Genomic DNA, 20,107 nt, shown 5'->3' on the forward strand with positions numbered 1-20,107 from the left:
CGTATAGACTGTCGTTTTTCCCTCGCTCTATTTGCGAGTGGAACAGGAAAGGCCATGACTAGTAGTGGTACAGGGTACCGTACGGTGGTTTGAGGAGTATGTATGTAGATGTGGATCAGTTAACTAAGCTCCATTGGCCTCGATACCTAGCCGACAGTCGTTACTGCTACCAGACGTGGTAGGTTTGTATACTAAAGTTCACAACCTGTATACCATCAAACCACCTAAAATATTTTATCAGTGTTATTTCTAGCGTACTGTAAACGCATAAGATGTGAAATTATAAAGTTACTCTACTTTTTGGAGTTGCAATTTTAATGGTCAGTGATGAGTATCCCCCTTCCTTCTGCGGATGATAGCTTAGTTCTCATTCTTCTAGACGGTAACGCCGGGCAGCAATATTAGTGAAAATAGGCCCATGTTTCGATGTTCGCAGATTGTGCTGTAGTACACAGACGTGTCGCGACGCTAGAAAGCTTCAGCGAAATGCTTTAATATTTACAGAGGATCAACGGCTAATCCAGGGATTGACAGCTGAGGATCAAGTCAATGTAACATGTTGCTCATAAATAGACGAAAAGATGGACTGTTGTTTGTTTAAACTGCTGCCGAACAACGATCCGTCGAAGCAGCCACATCCACTAAATATCTGAGAGCAGGCGCACGGCACGATTTACAGTGGTACGACCACATTAAACTAATCGTCAGAAAGAAAAGATGTCAAGCTGAGATTCATTGGAAGAGTCCGCAAGAAGTGTAGTCCATACACAAAGAAGACAGTTGGAGAAAATCCACGGTTTTCTAGAAGTAAATATATAAATTTAGATTTAAAAATAATTGACCAGGTACGAGTGGGACTCGTTTCGTAGGAAGTTAGTTATGCATACAGATGGTTCATCCATTCCGGGAAGGGAGGATTTCGTCGATGTTTGCCTTTTATTGACACCAAGACTTTCGAGAATGGTTAAATTTCATGCCAGATGAGAAATGACAAAAATTTTTTTGTGTCTGATATAATAACAAATCTACAATTTTAGTATTTTTTTACATTATGTGCACTGTGAAAGCTTACTTATTCCCAAATTTCATAATTATAAAACAACGGGAAGTAGCATACAGGTTTTGATGGACGAGTTGGAATTATCAAATATGTGATAGAAATGTCAGAATCTTTTGATTGCATTGACTTAGAAGCTTCAATTTTTTACGTAACCAAGGGAGTAGAGACTTTAATATGATGCAATTTTCTACTTGATATTCTAACCGTTACTGAGAAAAAGCGTTTTGAACAGTCGGATAGACACACAGACGGAGAAAAAGTGGTCCTATCAGGTTTGAGTTTTTACAGGTTGATGTATGGAACCCTAAAGACATTGAGGCAAGGTAAAAAAAGTGGAGAACTTTCTCTTGACATCAGTCATCTGACTACAGACTGCCACAAATTCGTCTACTGTGCCAACCCCACCATCTTGAAGTAGTTACCGAGCGATGTGGCGCAGTGGTTAGCACACTGGCTCACATTTGGGGGGACGACGGTTCAAACCCGCGTCCGGCCACCCTGATTTTCCGTGATTTTCCTAAATCATTTCAGTCAAATACACGGATGGTTCGGAAAATTTGGAAATTTGTGGTAAGGTCTAATGGGACCAAACTGCTGAGGTCATCGGTCCCTAAGCTTATGCACTACTTAAACTAACTTAAACTGACTTAACGCTAAGGACAACACACACACCCATGCCCGAGGGAGGCCACGAACCTCCGACACGGATGGTTCCTTTGAAAGGGCACGGCCGACCTCCTTCTCCATCCTTTCCTAAGCCGATGGGACGGACGACCTGTTGGTTCCCTCTCCGCAAAACAGTCAATCAATCAATTAGCACTTCCACCCTCAATCCGCAGTAGTTTATTAGATATTGGGAGGCGTTTGGTGTGATTGAGGAAGAAATGTGTCGTGATGGAACACATAGGTGGGGGGAGGGGGGTAAGGTACTGTAGTCAAAATACACTCCTGGAAATGGAAAAAAGAACACATTGACACCGGTGTGTCAGACCCACCATACTTGCTCCGGACACTGCGAGAGGGCTGTACAAGCAATTATCACACGCACGGCACAGCGGACACACCAGGAACCGCGGTGTTGGCCATCGAATGGCGCTACCTGCGCAGCATTTGTGCACCGCCGCCGTCAGTGTCAGCCAGTTTGCCGTGGCATACGGAGCTCCATCGCAGTCTTTAACACTGGTAGCATGCCGTGACAGCGTAGACGTGAACCGTATGTGCAGTTGACGGACTTTGAGCGAGGGCGTATAGTGGGCATGCGGGAGGCCGGGTGGACGTACCGCCGAATTGCTCAACACGTGGGGCGTGAGGTCTCCACAGTACATCGATGTTGTCGCCAGTGGTCGGCGGAAGGTGCACGTGCCCGTCGACCTGGGACCGGACCGTAGCGACGCACGGATGCACGCCAAGACCGTAGGATCCTACGCAGTGCCGTAGGGGACCGCACCGCCACTTCCCAGCAAATTAGGGACACTGTTGCTCCTGGGGTATCGGCGAGGACCATTCGCAACCGTCTCCATGAAGCTGGGCTACGGTCCCGCACACCGTTAGGCCGTCTTCCGCTCACGCCCCAACATCGTGCAGCCCGCCTCCAGTGGTGTCGCGACAGGCGTGAGTGGAGGGACGAATGGAGACGAGTCGTCTTCAGCGATGCGAGTCGCTTCTGCCTTGGTGCCAATGATGGTCGTATGCGTGTTTGGCGCCGTGTAGGTGAGCGCCACAATGAGGACTGCATACGACCGAGGCACACAGGGCCAACACCCGGCATCATGGTGTGGGGAGCGATCTCCTACACTGGCCGTACACCACTGGTGATCGTCGAGGGGACACTGAATAGTGCACGGTACATCCAAACCGTCATCGAACCCATCGTTGTACCATTCTTAGACCGGCAAGGGAACTTGCTGTTCCAACAGGACAATGAACGTCCGCATGTATCCCGTGCAACCCAACGTGCTCTAGAAGGTGTAAGTCAACTACCCTGGCCAGCAAGATCTCCGGATCTGTCCCCCATTGAGCATGTTTGGGACTGGATGAAGCGTCGTCTCACGCGGTCTGCACGTCCAGCACGAACGCTGGTCCAACTGAGGCGCCAGGTGGAAATGGCATGGCAAGCCGTTCCACAGGACTACATCCAGCATCTCTACGATCGTCTCCATGGGAGAATAGCAGCCTGCATTGCTGCGAAAGGTGGATATACACTATACTAGTGGCGACATTGTGCATGCTCTGTTGCCGTGTCTATGTGCCTGTGGTTCTGTCAGTGTGATCATGTGATGTATCTGACCCCAGGAATGTGTCAATAAAGTTTCCCCTTCCTGGGACAATGAATTCACGGTGTTCTTATTTCAATTTCCAGGAGTGTATAATAGAACTTACGCAGACTTCCCATGAAATAAGGCAGCAGGGATGGTCGACGTCCCTTCGGAATTTCTGAAACCACTGGGGTAGGCGTCAACCAAGAGACTCTTCAAATTTGTGTATAGAATATATGTCTGGACACATATCAGAATTTCGGAAAAATGTCGTCCACACGATCCCGAAGATAGCAAGTGCAAATAAATGGATGGCTATCACACACATCAGCTTAACAGCTCACGCATGCAAGTCGCTGGCAAGAGTAATATACAGGAAAATGGTGAAGAAGGTCCAGGATCGGTTTGACGATCGGTTAGTCTTTAGGAAAGGTAAGGGAACCACGGAGGATACCGCGTGATCAAAATAAGATACCCAAAGTACGCGAGCTGAATGTTTATATACGTATAAAGATATACAAACCAGAAAATACCACAAGAAAAAACCTGATTTATTTTAAATTAAAATTTTCCCAGTAAGCTCGGCAAGAATACGATACTATTATTAAAGCACTTATTATAATATAATACCGTGTCGAGCGAGAGAAACTCCGAAGACGATAAACCTGATCCAAAATTATACATAATCGGAATTGATGATTGCTGTTGAAAGATGATAATTACATATTAACGTAATTTTGCAGGTTGACACCTGTTAATCTTTGTGAGGCACGATGCATCAAACCAATTGACCGATCAACCTAATAAGATTCTTACATAAAAAATGTACTACAGGAACTAAAAGAAATGACCGGAAAATCAGTCTCAAGGAGGTTCAGCTTAGCAATTCAGTGTAAGCAAAGAGAGAACACGTAAAACGTCGGTCGTTACATGGTCGAACAATTCGTCACCAGTCCTTGCAGCCTCTGAAACAAAATCCAAAATTTCGTATAAATTTGTGGCCATTATCATGAGAGATAATCAGGTCTACGAATTCGACGCACACAGGTATAACATACTCTCTGTTCAAGTCAAAATAACGGTACACAGAAACATCGATGCTTACTTTACAGTTGTCAGGCACCTAAGTACGTCGTGAATTAAAGAAGTACACAAAAAGATTCACGGAGTTCCTTTCCATTCGGTCCCTTTATCATAAGTCTCTAGCCAAATTTCATAACATTGAGTTTTAATTACGTGAAGCATTTTACAAAGAATAACGAAACAAATTCATACAGAGTAGTAATAAGTTTAATTGGCATACCTATATTTTATTCTTTACAAGTTTACGTAGTCTAAAGGAGGGGCGCATTAATATGTTTCATAGCTTACGTGTATTTAACGTAATAGCCTGCAGTGTGATAAAAATCGAACGCTGGTGTGTAGGACAACGCATGGGTAGCAATGTGGAGAGTTAAAAATGTTCAAAGTATTTTTGACTTATTCCACTTGGGAGCTGTGTAAATTATATTAGCACATAACCTTTTCTTTACAAATTGTTATTATGTGTTCTTGCTTTATGATTTGTTCTATAGCCTTGAGATTCTCCTCACTACAGATCTAATATAAAAGACGTTTTGAGGCCTCATTCTCACCTTTAAATCTATCATCGAAATTCAAGCTTCACCACAATGCGTACTATATGTGTGAGATACATTAAAATACACTGAATTACATCCAGCGGGATTCAGACCGGTTTCTGTCTGAGTTATGGCATATTTGTAGTCAGACCTGTTTGCCTTTGAAGAACTCTTTCAATCAGTTCATACTCACATTCTAAAGTTCCAGAGCACAGCAAAAACTGCGATCGGTCCAATTTGTGACGTCTAGGTGGTCATTCAGCTAGAAAAGGTAACCCGCGCAAGCGTGACCGTTTCCAAAACAGGACGCCCTACGAGCGTGCGAACCCCGCCGGTACGTTCCGAGTAACCGGTTTTGACACTCGCGCCGCCTGGCGGTGGGTTTCGCCTTCTGCGTCTTGGAAGCCGTCCAGCACGAACGTTTCGCAGCGAGCATGACAAGCAGACGAGGCGGACACCGAAAGAAAACCTTTTCTCTGTGTAGGCGTGACGTCAGACATTTCCAGAATATTCGAGTAGGAGTATAATGGGATGTCGTCGGGGGTTTTCTCTCTGATGAACGTTGCAAATATTTTCAGGGTTGCTGCATGCAGCCAAGCAGCCAGACTTTCACAGCACTTTATTTTTTGTTGCTATTGTTCTGGTCATTAACCTTCAGCTTGGCTTCACGCAGTTCTCCTTTCATAAAACTTCGTCAGCTACTGTCTTCTTTTCACAACCGCTGCATCCCAAACCACCGCTGTCATTTCTTCTACACAGGCCTATCCCAGTGATTCTTTCCTTCCACAATAACATCAAATGGGCTGAAGTTGATCGGTTTTGAACTTTAATCTTAAATTCACTGACGGAAAAAAATGCAGTTCATAAAATGCTTTTTTATTCTAGTCTCTGATCACAAATGTATTCTTTAGAGATGCCATTATGGCCGTATCACTTTAGGACATGGTGTAAAAAAGATCTGAAGATGGTCATTACAGACTGAAACCGGTCATCGTCTAAAGAATTCATTTGTGATCAGAGACTGGAATAGAAAAGCATTTCACAGTATTGGATCACTGTTTGTAGATGCGATTATGTCGCAGTTGGCGCAGTACATATAAATTGTTGAAAAAACTAAACTCCGTCCGAACAGCACTTGGAAGGCTCAACGGTACCGACCGGCCGCCGTGTCATCCTCAGCCCATATGCGTCACCGGATGCGGATATGGAAGGGCATGTGGTCAGCAAACCGCTTTCCCGGCCGTATATTCGTTTCAGAGACCGGAGCCGCTACTTCTCAATCAAGTAGCTCCTCAGTTTGCCTCACAAGGGCTCAGTGCACCCCACTTACCGACAGCGCTCGGCAGACTGGATGGTCAGCCATCCAAGTGCTAGCCCAGCCTGACAGCGCTTAACTTCGGCACTCTGAGGGGAACCGGTGTTACCACTGCGGCAAGGTCGTTGGTAGATAAAAATTATTAATGAAGAATACATAAATTCTGGGAAAACGTTTGTCTAGGTAGCATGTTTAAGTGATTAACATTTGCAAAATCACAGGTTAACAGAAGCGCGAGTAGCCGGGGCAGATGTCGTAGAATACGTATGAACCAAAGAATGAAGAAGAGGTCATAATTTTTAACATTTTTATGCAGCGACAGTAACTGATATTGTTTATATAAGAATATACAGCATACAGCTGCAGGTTAACTTCATCGATTACCTAGGTTTCAACGTTAGTACTAACGTCTTCTTAATAACATAAAATATTATTTAAATGTTTGCCTAAAACAAGCCATGTCCTAATTCAACTTTATAAAACTTGATGCACAACCATAAGGTTTTGTCACTTCTATTAAACAAACTGTAGCAATTCACTTTAAGCCCGTTGTGTAATACGGTCTCTAAAATGCATACCTTAACAGATGTGAGAACTTGCTCACCTGCTATACTGTGAAACACGACTCCCTTACTGAGCGAGCGCTCATAGTTCTTAAGGTGAGCACTTTAGAGACCATATTTAGTGGATATTTTTATGTTGTTTTGGTCCATACTACTCCTCTGTGAGGTGCCGGGGCAAGCAGTGTATTTAACACTAAATTCTTCTAGAATCTACATATGTAAATGATGCTCTAAGCCCCCCCCCCCCATTCTAACTCCGACTTTTGCTGTTGCACATGGATTAAAAATATATACGCAAACTGACTGTAATCAACCCTGCAAGTGGAGTAGAAAAGAGTTTGGCACCTGCAATAATTTAATTTGATAAATAAATTAAATAAAGGAAAGTTTCATTAACGTAGTGAGAAATGATGGGTTGCTCTACCGATTAACAGAATGAAAGTTCTGTCCAAAATAACAATATGATTTATTAAGACTAAACACAAAATAATAAACAAAAACACATGAAACATTTATAATACATCAAATTGGCTCAAATTGGATACTCATACAAACACTGTGAAGGTGAAGTTGTCCCTAAACTAGATTGTGAGGTTTAAGACGAAGTGGTATGTGGAGCCAATTCCTTGCCACTCAAATCTTAAGAGAGACACACAGCTAACCCAACATTAATTGCTGCTACTCAAGACAGAACAAAGCTCTGCTGAGCTCTGATTATCACCTAGGAAAATCCCTATCTGCCGGTGCTGCGGACATACATTACCAAACTGTCTTCTTAACTGCCAGAACACGATCTGGCGTACCGGAGGCGATGGCTGGTTGCTTCGACGTCCTCGACCGAAAAACGAGAGCCGACTACCCCTGAGCACCCGTACAGGCCGAACACAGAACATTCCTGCCCCCACGACAGTGGCCGTGGTGAAACGTTCCAATCAGCAACTCGAAAACCGGCGGAAAATGCCACTCCATTGCCTGAGCACTACCATTCCACCAATGGAGATTCTTGGCGCCAATTTCTGCGCTGATTTTGCTACGTCACGGAGCTATGCCCTGAGCAAACCAATCACAGTTACTATTCTGCAGAAAGCGCTGTAATTTTCCCGCCAGAACTGCCTGGGTACACAAGTCATTCCCATGCCTCGCTGGTAGCCCGCCAGAAAGTGTTTTCGCTAAGTTTCTGCGAAGTAACGGAACCTCTAGCCCAGCCGCTACTTCAGGCCCCTGCGGGCGTGTCTCTTGACATTGTAGGCGTCTGGAAAGTATTCGCTCGACTCCCTCTCGAGATCCGCAGAGCCCGCCTGTCACCGGACCACCCGGGTGACGAGAGACGCTGTGTGGGAAGTCCGCGTGTGAAGGAATAGCAACTTTTCACCGCATGCAATTAGAGACGAAAATCGTAAGATAGAAATATGAGAGGGGGCTCATGCCACTTCTCACCTCTGAACGTTGCCTATCCTACAATCTTAGCAACAATAGTAACGATACACGTATACTGCCAAGGTCAGAACGATTTTCGATTACAACTTTCGACCCGGTCGTTCCTGGACCAGGGTCCCTCACCTCAGTTTTTTAGTCACCCGTCTTCTAACTGGTTTGATGCGGCCCGCCACGAATTCCTCTCCTGTGACAACCTCTTCATCTCAGAGTAGCACTTGCAACCTATGTTCTCTGTTATTTCCTGATTGTGTTCAGTTCTCTGTCCACCTCTATAGGCTTGCCCTCTACAGCTCCCTATAGTTCCGTGGATAATATTCTCTGATAAAAGTCGTGTGTGCTGGTCGCTGTGACCGAGCTGTTCTAGGCGCTTCAGTCCCGAACCACGCTGCTACTACTGTCGCAGGTTCGAATCCTGCCTCGGGCATGGATGTGTGTGATGTCCTTAGGTTAGTTAGGTTTAAGTAGTTCTAAGTCTGAGGGACTGATGACCTTAGATGTTAAGTCTCATAGTGGTTAGATCCATTTGAACCATTTGAATCAAAAGCCGTGTGATTCTGCACCTTCTTCTTGTCAGTGTTTTCCATATATTCCTTTCCTCGACCTTTTCTCCGCAGAACCTCCTCATTCTTTACCTTATCAGTCCACCTAATTTTCAACATTCTTCTGTAACACTACATCTCAAACGCTTCGATTCTCTTCTACTCTGGTTTTCCCACAGTCTATGTTTCACTAATTTTCTGCGAACGTACATTCTCAGAAATCTTTTGCTCAAATTAAGGCGTAAATTTGATACAAGTAGACTTCTCTTAGCCAAGAATGTTCTTTTTGCGAGTACTAATCTACTTTTTTGTCCTTCATAGGCTATTTTGCTACCAAGGTAGCAGAATTTAACTTCTTCAATTTTGTCGTCACCAATCATGTTAAGTTTCTCACTGTTCTCATTACTGCCACTTCTCATTACTTTCGTCTTTCTTCGATTCACTCTCAGTTCATATCCTCTACTCATTACATTGTTCATTCCATTCAATATATTGTGTAATTTTTCTTCACTTATTATTATCCTTTCACCTTGAATTTCAATCCGACTCTTGAACCGTTCTTGTATTTCCGTCATTGCTTCTTAGATGTATAGATTGTAGGGACGATAGGCTAAATACCCGTCTTACTTCCTGTTTAGCGATACTTTCTTGGTCTTCCAATCTCACTCTTCCCTCTTGGTACTTGTAGACATATTACTCGCCTTTCCCTGCACCTTTCCCCTATTTTTCTCAGAATTTCGAACATCTTGCATCACCAGCATTGTCGAATGCTTTTTGCAGGTCCAAAGATCCTATCAACGTGCTTTGATCTTCTATTGTTTGTTGCTGAGCAAGAGAATTACACTTTAGAAGCACTGAATGTTACGAAACTTTTTTGGATTTGGCTCTAAGTTGCTTGGTGTATGTTACAATAAAGTATTGCTGAGAGCAACCTGCCGCACAAATACTTGATTTGGGCCGCACCCGGCCCTTGGGCCACTGTTACGACGACTGACCTCGAAGGCATGGGACAAGCCGAACAGTTAAAACCATTGCCGGTACTTTAGTTCTGAATAACCGTTATCTCTCGGTATTTGTTTGGTGCTGCTTATAACAGGTGTTTGTCATAATTTACTAATAACCGGATAAACACACCGAAATATCAATTAGCCATTGCAGCAGTGCTAAAATTCTTCTATTTCCAATAAGCTCTTTTTTGCAAAAAAAAAAAAAGAAAAAAAAGAAAAGAAACAAAAAACCTTTTGCTTGAAAATATTCGGTTATTTTAGAAAATGGGGAAAGCGATCAGTGCTATTTTAATAACAATGCCGACAGAAACAGGCAGCAAGCACATGGCATCACGATTAGTGTTAGCCGACTACTATATTGTATTGTATTGTATTGTATGTGAACCGGGGACCTAGAAACGACGGAGAGGCTCCGTCCCCGCCGCAGCCGCAGTGGTCCACAACCCACGACGTCTACCGCAGTCCACTTCACTCCTCCGCCGTCCCACACCGAACCCAGGGTTATTGTGCAGCTCGGCCCCCGGTGGACCCCCCCCCCTCCCCCAGGGAACGTCTCACACCAGACGAGTGTAACCCCTATGTTTGCATGGTAGAGTAATTATGCTGTACGCGTACGTGGAGAACGTGTAACTGAGGCGGAACAAGGGGAACCAGCCCGCATTCGCCTAGACAAATGGAAAACCGCCTAAAAACCATCCACACACTGGCCGGTTCACCGGACCTCGACAAAAATCCGCCGGGCGGATTCGTGCCGGGGACCAGGCGCTCCTTCCCGCCCGGAAAGCCGTGCGTTAGACCGAACGGCTAACCGGGCGGGCACCGACCACTTTATTACTGCACCTACGATTGAGGGCGTTTCGGTCGGCGTATCATTAGTGTGCAGTCCCGAAGCACGGACTGCACACCGACCACCGCATCGCTGCGAAACGGCATCAAGAAGGCGCTGACTTCCGCTCCAGTCGAAAGAGCGGGCAGCGCCACACCCCCTGTTAACGCTGACTTAACCAGCCGCCCGTCGCTGGTCGGGCCCATTTCTGTCACAGTGTTCAAGAGCATCAGTAGTGAGTTCTGCAAGTAGTCATAATGGGTAAATGTAATTGCACGTAGGAGGCACAGAAGCACATCCTTTTTAGAAATAAAGTATCCTCTTAATCTAAAAGTGTTATTTACAGATCATTTTGGATTTCTGCTACTGTCCATCGCAACTTCTCTCCATCCTTTTTTGTCCGGGTGCTGACTCCTCAGTAGCCGACACTACGATCAATTTTTATTCTGATATTTGTCGAGGACACGCTGAAACACTTGGTAGTACATTTCCAACTGTCTTGAAATCATTCACAGTATAATGCGTTTACCTAGTCACCACTGTACTTGTGTACTGCAATGCCACAACGTGTGTTTTGGTAACGGCCAGTGCATTAACACTGTGGCCTGATAGTACAGCGTTGCTGGGACAATAATGTATCTGTTGGTATGTGGCATGGCCTGTTGGATGGTATGCATCTACACGAAGTGTGTGAGAATTGCCCCACCTAGTTTCCTGCTGTTGTTGTCAGGCAGCAGATGTACTACAGAATGGCACCATCCCTAATCCGGAAGCATTTTACGAAGTTCCATATCAGTGAAGTATAATGCCCCATTTGCTTTGAAAGATTGTGAATGGGAGGAGCCACAACAAACTTGGGACATTTTACCTGGTGATCAAAATGTTAGTATAAATTTGAAAACTTTATAAACCACGGAATAATGTAGATAGAGAGGTAAAAATTGACACACACACTTGGAATGACATGGGGTTTTATTAGAACAAAAAAAAACAAAAATAAAGAACGGGATGGGATTCGAACGGGTAAAGGTCCGTTGACAAATGCAGCCGTGGCGAGAATGATTTCGAAGTTCGAAGCCACGTGTTGTTTAGACAATAGACCCCGTAGAAGCCGACCGAGCACAAGGCGTAATACTGCTGAGACAGTTCAGGAAGAAATGGAGACTGTAGCGGGTTGGTCTATGCACGGGGAAGTCAGCGCTCGTGCAGTCGCACGTCGCACCGGCATTCCATACACTACCGTTTGGTTGGCACTTACGCTTACCCTCCGGTGCTATCCGTACAAAATCCATCGGCATCATGAACTGTTACCTGGCGATTTATTGAAGCGGAGGGCATTTGCGGTGTGGGCGTTTCAAAAGATGGCGGAAGATGACGATTGGTTGAGTAGCGTGTTGTGGACCGACGAAGCTCATTTCACGCTCCGAGGGTCTGTCAACGCCCACAACGGCAGAATTTCGGCTACCGAAAATTCTAGAACTGTCGTGAAAACTCCACTGCACTACGAGAAAGTCACGGTATGGGTTGGATTTACCACATCTACCGTTATCGGGCCTTTTTTCTTCGAGGAAATGCGTGATTCTAGTTTTCTAACTGCTACCGTGATGGGTGAGAGGTACGCCGATATGTTACAGAATCGCATCGTCCCCAGCCTGGCTGATAAACACCTGCTGGAACGTACAATGTTTATGCAGGATGACGCTCCACCCCATATTGCTAGACGCGTGAAAGATCTCTTGCGCGCGTCCTTTGGTGATGATCGTGTGCTCAGCCGCCACTTTCGTCATGCTTGGCCTCCCAGGTCCCCAGACCTCAGTCCGTGCGATTATTGGCTTTGGGGTTACCTAAAGTCACAAATGTATCGTGATCGACCGACATCTCTAGGGATGCTGGAAGACAACATCCGACGCCAATGCCTCACCATAACTCCGGAAATGCTTTACAGTACTGTTCACAACATTATTCCTAGACCAGAGCTATTGTTGAGGAATGATGGTGGACATATTGAGCATTTCCTGTAAAGAACATCATCTCTGCTTTTTCTTACTTTGTTATGCTAATTATTGCTATTCTGATCAGATGAAGCGCCATCTGCCGGACATTGTTTGAACTTTTTTTTTTGTTCTAATAAAACCCCCGTCTCATTCCAAGCATGTACGTCAATTTGTACCTCTGTATCTACATTATTCCGTGATTTATTCAGTTTTCTAGTTTATACTGACTTTTTGATCACCCGGCACATGGCGAGCGACTAACTATTGCCACCAAGAATAACTCCGGAAGTATGATAGGAGCTGAAAACTTTGTGGGACAAAAATTGCTTGGGACAACGGGGGCCATAATATGATGATGGTTTTTTGTTGCTAGGTGGGGTCAACTTTTTTTTAATGGGATGCTATAGTTTGCTACTTATTTTCTGATAGCGGCTATCGAGACGAATTCAATGATGTGTAACAGTAAGGTCTTTGAAGGTCAACGAAGGTCAAAAAGGTGGCATGAACGTCCTCGTACAGAAGGCGTTCGAAGTGATGACCATTGGTATCAATGCAGTGCTACAATCTTTATATCATACATTGAGTGGTATTCCTAATCACGTCGGCACCTATCGAAGCACGTTCTCTGACAATTCTCTCTCTCATATCTTCAGGTGTAGTTGGAACGTCTTTATAAACAATGTCTTTTACGAATCCCTACAAGAAAAACTCCAGAGGCATCAAGTCTGGCGAACGAGCCGGCCACGACACATCTCCGCGTCCAATCCAACGATTTGGGAATTATCTCTGCAACTCATTTCTAGCCATCAGCGAAAAATGTGCCGGACACCCATCGTGTTGATACACATTCTATTCCTAGTTCCTAACGGTATTTCTTCCAATAACAGACCTAATGTTTCTTGCAAGAATGTGGTGTACTTCCTACCATTAAGATTTCCTTCGATGAAACAGGGGCCTATAATTCTGTCCTCCAGAATCCCACACCATACATTCACCGACCGCGGTTTTTGGTGTGCAACCTGCCGCAGCCAACATGCATTTTCAGTTGATCATTAACGCATGTAATGCAAATTAACATTTCCATGGTTCATGAATGTAGCCTCGTCAGTAAATAAAATCAAATAAAAAAATGTATCACCCCTCTGCATCTGAAGTTGAGCCCATCGGCAGAATTCAATGCGGCGCATACAATCCGTACTAGTTAACTCTTAGTGGAGACTAATATGGTAAGGATGATATTTATGGTGATGCAGAACACGAACAACACTACTTTGGCTCATGCCAGATTCCCTTGCGATTTGACGCGAACTAACACAAGGATCTCGAACCACAGTGGCAAGAGTACCAATTTCCGTTTCCTCGTTAATAACTTTCCTTTGCAGGATATGTTTCTGATCCGTTAAAGATTCAGTTGTTCTCAGTTTATCATACACATATCTTTGAGCGTATAGGTCTGTAGCTCTCACTGAATTTCGTTGGCATTCTCCGTGAATGAGAAGCATATCGACTCGTTCTTCGAAGGAATACATCGTTCACATTCGCTTGATTCGACGATACTAGTCTTACCGTTCCTATTAGTGTTGTATAGCGAAACCGTCGAGTAGTGTTTACATGTCAGTTGCACGTTAGATGGATACGCCGTATTCGGCGAATATTTACTGTTTGCCCGATATACGAGAGAGAAATGTCAGAGCATGTGCTTCGATAAGTGCCGAAGTGATAAGGAATACCACTCATGGTCATCACTTCGAACACCGTCTGTAAATGGACGTTCATGCCACCTTTTTGACCTTCGTTGACCTTCAAAGACCTTACTGTTACACATCATTGTATTCGTCTCGATAGCCGTTATCAGCAAATATGTACTAAACTATAGCATCCCATTTTGAAAAACTAAGTTGACGTGCGTATCTCTGACGTCACCTCACCTAGCAACAAAAAACCAACGTCATATTATGGCCACAGTTGTCCCATGCAACTTTTGTCCCACAAACTTTTCACCTCGTACCATACTTTCGGATTTATTCTTGATTGCAATAGTTTGTGATTCACCCGGCATAAGGAGAAAACATGAAACTTAACAATTCACTCACAGTTTACAATAAAGACAGAAAATAGCTTATCTGAGGCCTATGTGTACGTAATGTATTGTTCTGATTATAGCTTTTGAAAATAGAGATCTTTAATCTCAGTTCCCACCGTTTTGCACCAATACCCAATAGTGATATGATCCTTGATTACAAAATGATTTTTGAGAGCAGAGTTTCGAAATTGGAACCAACAGGAGAATACTGTTATTTTTTTGTTTGTAGTATTCAATCACTTATCACTTTCCCAGAAAAGCAGAGAACCATGGACGGACTGAGTTTTCTCTTATTGGTTGTTTAGTTTAGTGTCTTCTTTCTATGTATCTTGAAACTGATGGAGTTCGAATTTTTAAGTCTTTGTCTTATTAGAAAAAGTGAAACAAAATGGAAAATAGGTATTTCGGAAACCGATTATTTTGAGCGGTTTTAACACTTTGGTAAACTGCTATAACTGTAGGTCGTGTTCCAAAAAATGAACAGCGTAGAGACAGAAGTGATGACACTTTCTGCAGGACCTGACCATCATTTTGCAGGATAATACTCAAACACGTACAGTGCAAGCTCTTACTGATTTGTTTGACTGATGGGGCTGCTAAGTGCTATACCGCCTACTGCACTCCCCTGACTTAAGACAACTCGGTTTCTAAACTGAAGGAAACACTTCACGGTACTCGCTTCAGAACTGCTACAAATTCGTCGGGCAATAGACTGTCAACACAGCTGGCACTGCTAAGAGTATCCTACGACTTCCATATCGCTGGCAACGGGTTATACACACTGCTGGTGACTACTTTGAAGGTCAGTAAAACTTTGAAACACGTATTCTGTACGAGCTGTAAATAAATAGTTGCCACTACTAAAGTTCCAACCCTCGTATATGAGCGATCGCAATTACACTGCTGCATTGAGAAGCATCGCGAACTGAAAGGTCTCAGGATGAGCCCGATGTTATTAAATGGTTTAAAAAAGACGATAACGAAATTTGAAACCGCAATGAGCTTGGTGTGACACCTGGAAGGGGAAGGCATCCGATCCCGGTAGAAGTTATTGATAACGTTGCTATTAAAAACTTCCTGGCAGATTAAAACTGTGTGCCCGACCGAGACTCGAACTCGGGACCTTTGCCTTTCGTGGGCAAGTGATCTACCAACTGAGCTACCGAAGCACGACTCACGCCCGGTACTCACAGCTTTACTTCTGCCAGTACCTCGACTCCTACCTTCCAAACTTTACAGAAGCTCTCCTGCGAACCTTGCAGAACTAGCACTCCTGAAAGAAAGGATATTGCGGAGACATGGCTTAGCCACAGCCTGGGCGATGTTTCCAGCATGAGATTTTCACTCTGCAGTGGAGTGTGCGCTGATATTAAACTTCCTGGCAGATTAAAACTGTGTGCCCGACCGAGACTCGAACTCGGAACCTTTGCCTTTCGCGGGCAAGTGCTCTACCAACTGAGCTACCGAAGCTAGTTCTGCAAGGTGCTCAGGAGAGCTTCTGTAAAGTTTGGAAGGTAGGAGACGAGGTACTGGCAGAAGTAAAGCTGTGAGTGCCGGGCGTGAGTCGTGCTTGGGTAGCTCTGTTGGTAGCGCACTTGCCCGCGAAAGGCAAAGGTCCCGAGTTCGAGTCTCGGTCGGGCACACAGTTTTAATCTGCCAGGAAGTTTCATATCAGCGCACACTCCGCTGCAGAGTGAAAATCTCATTCTGGGAACGTTGCTATTGTTGTAATTCACCTTGCAGCAAGTACCCAGGCTATTGCTAGTGCTCATCCAGTGTCACGGGAATGGTCCACCCTCATGGTCAACGTTACGGAAAGTTTTGCGGTCCGTTTTAACTGGTACCAGTACAAGATACAAACGGTACAGCAACTGAATCGTCTTGATCTGCAACAACATTCGGAATCTGCTCTTCGGTTTCCAGCACCGTCAGGTGGTTCAAAAATGGCTCTGAGCACTATGGGACTCAACTGCTGTGGTCATAAGTCCCCTAGAACTTAGAACTACTTAAACCTAACTAACCTAAGGACATCACACACATCCATGCCCGAGACAGGATTGGAACCTGCGACCGTAGCGGTCGTGCGGTTCCAGACTATACCGTCAGGTGGCTTGCGGAGTGTGGATGTAGATGTAGATGGATCGAAGTTGATCACATGTGGCCACTGAGTACTCTAAGGACTGACGAAGCACGTTTTGCACTACAGGGTGCAATGAATACACAGAATTGCCAAATTTGTGGCACTGTTAAACGTTGAGAGCGATGAGCCATTCCACGCGCCCTACGTGGCTGTGTGGTGAGGATTCATAACCATGTTTATTCTCACTGGATTCTTCTTTGAAGATAATAATCCAGAGAGTCTGTCAGTTGTACCGTGAGGTCTGCACATTATCAAGACATTTTTGTACAGCTTGTGATTCCTGCTTTGGAAGGGACACCTACATCTGGGGATACGCTATGTGATCAGAAGTATCCGGACACCTTGCTGAAAATGACTTCCAACTTCCAACATCGCTAATGCTGGAATTCAGTATGGTGTTCGCCAACCCTTCGCATTGATGACAGCTTCCACTCTCGCAGGCATACGTTCAATCACGTGCTGGAAAGTTTCTTGGGGAATGACAGTCCATGTACTGAGCAGAGGTATCGATGTCGGTCGGTGAGGTCTGGCACGAAGAAGGTGTTCCAAAACATCGCAAAGGTGTTCTATAGGATTCAGGTCAGGACTCTGTGCAGGCCAGTCCATTACAGGGATGTTATTGTCGTGTAACCACTCCGCCATAGGCCGTGCATTATGAACAGTTGCTCGATCGTGTTGAAAGCCGCAATCGCCATCCCCGAATTGCTCTTCAACAGTGGGAAGCAAGAATGTGCTTAAAACATCAGTGTAGGCCTGTGCTGTGGTAGTGCCACGCAAAACAAAAAGGGGGTGCAAGCTGCCTCCATGATAAACACGACCACACCATAACATCGCCACGTCCGAATTTTACTGTTGGCTCTACACGCGCTGGCAGATGACGTTCACCGGGCATTCGCCATACCCACACCCTGCCATCGGATCGCCACATTCTGTACCGTGATTCGTCACTCCACGCAACGTTTTTCCACTGTTCAATCGTCCAACGTTTACACTGCTTACACCAAGCGAGGCGTCGTTTAGCATTTACCGGCGTGATGTGTCGCTTACGAGCAGCCGCTCGAACATGAAATCCAAGTTATCTCACCTCCCGCCTAACTGTCATAGTGCTTGTATAACACTGCAGCAGCATTTACGTAGCTTATGTAATCAAATACCAAGTTTGGTTTATTACGTACTATTCCCCCAACAGAACAAACCAGTCCTGTCGCGGAAAAGCTTGTCTTGTACAGCTTGTGATTCCTGCTTTGGAAGGGACATCTGCCTCTGGGGATACGTTATGTGATCAGAAGTATCCGGACACCTGGCTGAAAATGACTTCCAACTTCCAACATCCTGTCCGCTACTGCTATACCATAACCTCGAAGCTGGAGGCAGTTTGCAAAACAGAATTATTTTGTTAGAGTAATTATGGTATAAAGCAACAGAGCAGTGTTACCCTCTGAGAGGAATTTTGTTATGTTGACCGTGTTGTACCTAACGGAGGTGGCTTATCGGAAGTGAAAGTCAGAATTGCGTAAATATTTGAACAGTAACAAACAATTTTTTTTTTGCTTATCTGCGCTGTTTAACGGATAAAGAAAACGATCGCCAGCCTAATTAGGCAAGAGAATGATTAACATTCTTGTTCAAGAAAATAGTTATTGGTAACTTTAACGGATAAACAGAACCTATACTTGGCCACACGCGAGTGCAGTGAACTCTGACACATATATACGTTTACGGTAAGATTGAAGCTAACAGCTAGAGCAGCACGAACTATTTGCAAAAATATAACAGATACCGAAACACTCTATAACTTTCAGGACTTGTTAAAACTGAATGGCCTTTATAACATCACTATTAACATTCACTGCAGAATCATTAACTTGACATAGTTTCAGTATTATTGTTCAAACATTTTCCTAGCTGGCAAGAAATTATAAATGTAGTTCACTGCAAAATTATGAACTGGTCACAGATTAAGTATCTCTCAAGTAAATACTATTCTGTTTAGAATGAAAGTTAAATGGAATTCACTAACAGGTTACTTCTCAATGTCTTTTGAATAAAGAAATTATTGTTTTCATAAATAGTGGTAAAGGATAATCTGTGGATTTTATTACACTATTAATATCCACTTTCAATACCCAAAAGAAACAAGTGCTTAGCAAGCATGAGTATATAACTTTCCATAAATGCAGTTCACGACTTTTACTGCAGTGAGACACAATGTTGACAAATTTAGAAGAAACTGACTCACCTTTTAAAATTTACTACAGGCAGCACTATGATCATTAAATAAGCATCACTTTATAAGCCTCAGTTTTAAGAGCTTTTAATCTTTAAGAGAACTGCAAATTGTCTTTATTACCACAGTCTTGTACTTACAAGTAAATGATTGAATAGGAGACTTTGAAACTTCACAAAACTACATTCACTGCTTCCCACAATTTCACTAAATCCACAGTAAACCTGAATATTCCCTTCTCATTAAATATCAGACAACATTATGTAATTAACTGTCTAACTTTGAGGCTCTCATTTTTTCCACAAAATAGGACACTCGATGACCTTAGTTCAAATGGAGAGGAACCTGAGAAGTGTTGTGATAGGGAAAAAATCAAGGTAAGTACATAAATTCAGTTACACGTTACCTTATATTTGTGCACACTAAAACATCCAATGTGCTGATCCTTCACTGAACATTTTTATAGTACTCCTTTACAGTGGTTGCGCAACGTGGTGGCAACTGCATGTTGGTAGGCGGATTTGCAGACGGAATTGCTAGACTCCGGCCCTTCTTGGTGACGAGGATGAATGCCAATTCCGGAATCATTCCAGCTATTTATCCATCCATCCGAGGCATTGTAAAGTAGCAAATAAAGCCTCTTTCGGAACCAGAACAATATGCCACTTTTACATGGCAGTGCACAGTTTGGTAGCTCGTCCCCGACTGACTATCAGTTCCACCTTTTCTACCTGGACCATCCACAATTTGCGCGCGTTACTCAGTAACGTTCCCGAGGGGAACCACAACAACTTTTACATACAGAATAACTAAGAATCCTAAGTGAGGATCAGCAGTTTACATAAAAGCAAACAAACATTTTAAATAAAACACATCATTTGCGCATATTAGTATTTCTAAAAAAATTATTCACACAGAAATTACAATTATACAGGGTGAGTCACCTAACGTTACCGCTGGATATATTTCGTAAACCACATCAAATACTGACGAATCGATTCCACAGACCGAACGTGAGGAGAGGGGCTAGTGTAATTGTTTA

The sequence above is a fragment of the Schistocerca nitens genome, chromosome 10, assembly GCF_023898315.1.
Source record: "Schistocerca nitens isolate TAMUIC-IGC-003100 chromosome 10, iqSchNite1.1, whole genome shotgun sequence".
NCBI classification, from domain to species: domain Eukaryota; kingdom Metazoa; phylum Arthropoda; class Insecta; order Orthoptera; family Acrididae; genus Schistocerca; species Schistocerca nitens.